Here is a 4,753-nt window from a genome sequence, read left to right as displayed (position 1 = left end):
TTTTTTAAATAATAAATTTATTTTTAGTGGTGTTCAATTTGCCAACATACAGAATAACACCCACTGCTCATCCCAAGTGCCCCCCTCAGTGCCCGTCACCCAGTCACCCCCACCCTCCACCCTCCTCCCCTTCCACCACCCCTAGTTCGTTTCCCAGAGTTAGGAGTCTTTATGTTCTGCTCCCCTTCAGATATTTCCCACATATTTCTTCTCCCTTCCCTTATATTCCCTTTAACTATTATTTATATTCCCCAAATTAATGAGAACATATAATGTTTGTCCTTCTCCGATTGACTTACTTCACTCAGCATAATACCCTCCAGTTCCATCCATGTCGAACCAAATGGGGGGTATTTGTCATTTCTAATGGCTGAGTAATATTCCACTGTATACATAGACCACATCTTCTTTATCCATTCATCTTTCGATGGACACTGAGGCTCCTTCCACAGTTTGGCTATTGATGATTCCACACAAATCTTAAAATAATTTGTTCTAACTCTCTGAAGAAAGTCCATGGTATTTTGATAGGGATTGCATTAAATGTGTAAATTGCCCTGGGTAACATTGACATTTTCACAATATTAATTCTGCCAATCCATGAGCATGGAATATTTTTCCATCTCTTTGTGTCTTCCTCAATTTCTTTCAGAAGTGTTCTATAGTTTTGAGGGTATAGATCCTTTACCTCTTTGGTTAGGTTTATTCCTAGGTATCTTATGCTTTTGGGTGCCATTGTAAATGGGATTGACTCCTTAATTTCTCTTTCTTCAGTCTCATTGTTAGTGTATAGAAATGCCACTGATTTCTGGGCATTGATTTTGTATCCTGCCACGCTACCAAATTGCTGTATGAGTTCTAGCAATCTTGGGGTGGAGGCTTTTGGGTTTTCTATGTAGAGTATCATGTCATCGGTGAAGAGGGAGAGTTTGACTTCTTCTTTGCCAATTTGAATGCCTTTAATGTCTTTTTGATGTCTGATTGCTGAGGCTAGGACTTCCAGTACTATGTTGAATAGCAGTGGTGAGAGTGGACATCCCTGTCTTGTTCCTGATCTTAGGGGAAAGGCTCCCAGTGCTTCCCCATTGAGAATGATATTTGCTGTGGGCTTTTCGTAGATGGCTTTTAAGATGTCGAGGAAAGTTCCCTCTATCCCTACACTCTGAAGAGTTTTGATCAGAAATGGATGCTGTATTTTGTCAAACGCTTTCTCTGCATCTAATGAGAGGATCATATGGTTCTTGGTTTTTCTCTTGCTGATATGATGAATCACATGGATTGTTTTACGAGTGTTGAACCAGCCTTGTGTCCCGGGGATAAATCCTACTTGGTCAGAGTGAATAATTTTCTTAATGTACTGTTGGATCCTATCGGCTAGTACCTTGTTGAGAATTTTTGCATCCATGTTCATCAGGGATATTGGTCTATAATTCTCCTTTTTGGTGGGGTCTTTGGTTTTGGAATTAAGGTGATGCTGGCCTCATAGAACGAATTTGGAAGTACTCCATCTCTTTCTATCTTTCCAAACAGCTTTAGTAGAATGGGTATGGTTTCTTCTTTAAACATTTGATAGAATTCCCCTGGGAAGCCATCTGGCCCTAGACTTTTGTGTCTTGGGAGGTTTTTGATGACTGCTTCAATTTCCTCCCTAGTTATTAGCCTGTTCAGGTTTTCTATTTCTTCCTGTTCCAGTTTTGGTAGTTTGTGGCTTTCCAGGAATGCGTCCATTTCTTCTAGATTGCCTAATTTATTGGCGTATAGCTGTTCATAATGTGTTTTTAAAATCGTTTGTATTTCCTTGGTGTTGGTAGTGATCTCTCCTTTCTCATTCATGATTTTATTTTATTTTATTTTATTTTATTTTATTTTTTTTTGGACATTCATGATTTTATTAATTTGAGTCTTCTCTCTCTTCTTTTTAATAAGGCTGGCTAATGGTTTATCTATCTTATTAATTCTCTCAAAGAACCAACTCGTGGTTCTGTTGATCTGTTCCACAGTTCTTTTGGTCTTGATTTCGTTGAGTTTTGCTCGAATCTTTATTAACTCTCTTCTTCTCCTGGGTGTAGGATCTATTTGCTGTTTTTTCTCTAGCTCCTTTAGGTGTAAGGTGAGCTTTTGTATTTGAGTTCTTTCCAGTTTTTGGATGGATGCTTGTATTGCAATGTATTTCCCCCTTAGGACTGCTTTTGCTGCATCCCAAAGATTTTGAATGGTTGTATCTTCATTCTCATTAGTTTCCATGAATCTTAATTCTTAATTTCCTGGTTGACCCTTTCATCTTTTAGCAGGATGGTCCTTAACCTCCACGTGTTTGAGGTCCTTCCAAACTTCTTGTTGTGATTTAGTTCTAATTTCAAGGCATTATGGTCTGAGAATATGCAGGGGACGATCCCAATCTTTTCGTATCGGTTCAGACCCGATTTGTGACCCAGTATGTGGTCTATTCTGGAGAAAGTTCCATGTGCACTTGAGAAGAATGTGTATTCAGTTGAGTTTGGATGTAAAGTACTGTAGATATCTGTGAAATCCATCTGGTCCAGTGTATCATTTAAAGATCTGGTTTCTTTGGAGATGTTGTGCTTAGAAGACCTATCGAAGGTAGAAAGAGCTAGATTGAAGTCACCAAGTATAAGTGTATTATTATCTAAGTATTTCTTCACTTTGGTTATTAATTGGTTTAAATATTTGGCAGTTCCCACTTTTGGGGCATGTATATTGAGGATTGTTAAGTCCTCTTGTTGGATAGATCCTTTAAGTATGATATAGTGTCCCTTTTCATCTCTCACTACAGTCTTCGGGGTAAATTTTAGTTTATCTGATGTAAGTATGGCTACCCCTGCTTTCTTTTGAGGACCATTTGAATGGTAAATGGTTCTCCAACCTTTTATTCTCAGGCTGTAGGTGTCCTTATGTCTAAAATGAGTCTCTTGTAGACAGCAAATAGATGGGTCCGGCTTTTTTATCCAGTCTGAAACCCTGCGCCTTTTGATGGGGTCATTAAGCCCATTCATGTTCAGAGTTACTATTGAAAGATATGAGTTTAGTGACATCATGATATCTACTCAGTCCTTGTTTTTGTGGATTGTTCTGCTGAACTTCTTCTTAATGGGGAATTTTAAGAGTCCCCCTTAAAGTTTCTTGCAGAGCTGGTTTGGAGGTCACATATTCTTTCAGTGCCTGCCTATCTTGGAAGCTCTTTATCTCTCCTTCCATTTTCAATGAGAGTCTTGCTGGATAAAGTATTCTTGGTTACATGTTCTTCTCATTTAAGACCCTGAATATATCCTGCCAGCCCTTTCTGGCCTGCCAGGTCTCTGTGGAGAGGTCTGCTGTTACCCTAATACTCCTCCCCATAAAAGTCAGGGATTTCTTGTCTCTTGCTGCTTTAAGGATCTTCTCTTTATCTTTGGAATTTGCAAGCTTAACTATTAAATGTCGAGGTGTTGAATGGTTTTTATTGATTTTTTTGGGGTGGGGGGGAATCTATTTCCTGGATCTGAATGCCTGTTTCCCTTCCCAGATTAGGAAAGTTTTCAGCTATGATTTGTTCAAATACATATTCTGGACTTCTGTCCCTTTCGGTGCCCTCGGGAACCCCAATTAAACGTAGGTTTTCCTTCCTCAGGCTGTCGTTTATTTCCCTTAATCTATCCTCATGGTCTTTTAATTGTTTGTCTCTTTTTTCCTCAGTTTCCTTCTTTGCCATCAACTTGTCTTCTATGTCACTCACTCATTCTTCCACCTCGTTAATCCTCGTCGTTAGGACTTCTAGTTTGGATTGCATCTCATTCAATTGATTTTTAATTTCTGCCTGATTGGATCTAAATTCTGCAGTCATGAAGTCTCTTGAATCCTTTATGCTTTTTTCTAGAGCCAGCAGTAGCTTTATAGTAGTGCTTCTGAATTGGCTTTCTGACATTGAATTGTAATCTAGATTTTGTAACTCTGTGGGAGAGAGGACTGTTTCTGATTCTTTCTTTTGAGGTGAGGTTTTCCTTCTAGTCATTTTGCTCAGTGCAGAGTGGCCAAAAGCAAGTTGTATTGGGAAAAGGAGAAAAAGAGAGGAGAGAAAGAAGGAAAGAAAAGAGAAAAAGAAAAAAGAAAAAAGGAAGAAAAAAAGAAAAAAAGAGAAGAAAAAGAGAAATAAAGAGAAAGAAAAAAAGGGTGGGTGAAGCAAACAGAAATAAAAAAAAAACACGGGGGAGTATCTTCTGATTCTGTATACTTTAAGTCCCTTGACTTCCCCTGGAACTTCTCCGTCTAGCGGGTCTTCTGGGGGAGGGGCCTGTTGTGCTGATTTTCAGGTGTTAGCACTTGGGGGAGCTGCTCTGCCCCCTTCCTGGTGCAGGGCTCAGTGGGGGTTGATTACCCCGTGAGGCCCCTGCAGGAACAACCGCAGTGGCTGGGCAGCTCTGGAAACCTGGATTCAGCCCCCGCAGTAACTACAGAGCTCTCCGTCTGCAGGGCCTGGAGGCTCCGGGGCGGGGCCGCTGATCTGCTCAGCTCGGGGCAGGAGCGTCCTTGCTGTCCTGGGCCCTCCCGGCCTCTGCCTGTCCCGGGGGAGGCCGGATTCTGGGCTGTGTCCCGGCGCCCTGTGCTCCCGGGCCTGTGCTGTTGGATTCGCGTCCCGGCTGCGCATCCCCCTCCGAGGAGCCGCCGCCCGAGCCCCTCCGAGCTGCTCCCGGGTCAATGTGTGCACGCTGTAGCCCTTTAGGGAGCTCGGCCAAGGCGTGCAGCGTGCTCTCCCCGG

The sequence above is a fragment of the Canis lupus genome, chromosome X, assembly GCF_048164855.1.
Source record: "Canis lupus baileyi chromosome X, mCanLup2.hap1, whole genome shotgun sequence".
Classification (NCBI taxonomy): domain Eukaryota; kingdom Metazoa; phylum Chordata; class Mammalia; order Carnivora; family Canidae; genus Canis; species Canis lupus.
Note: the sequence above shows the minus strand (reverse complement) of the source record.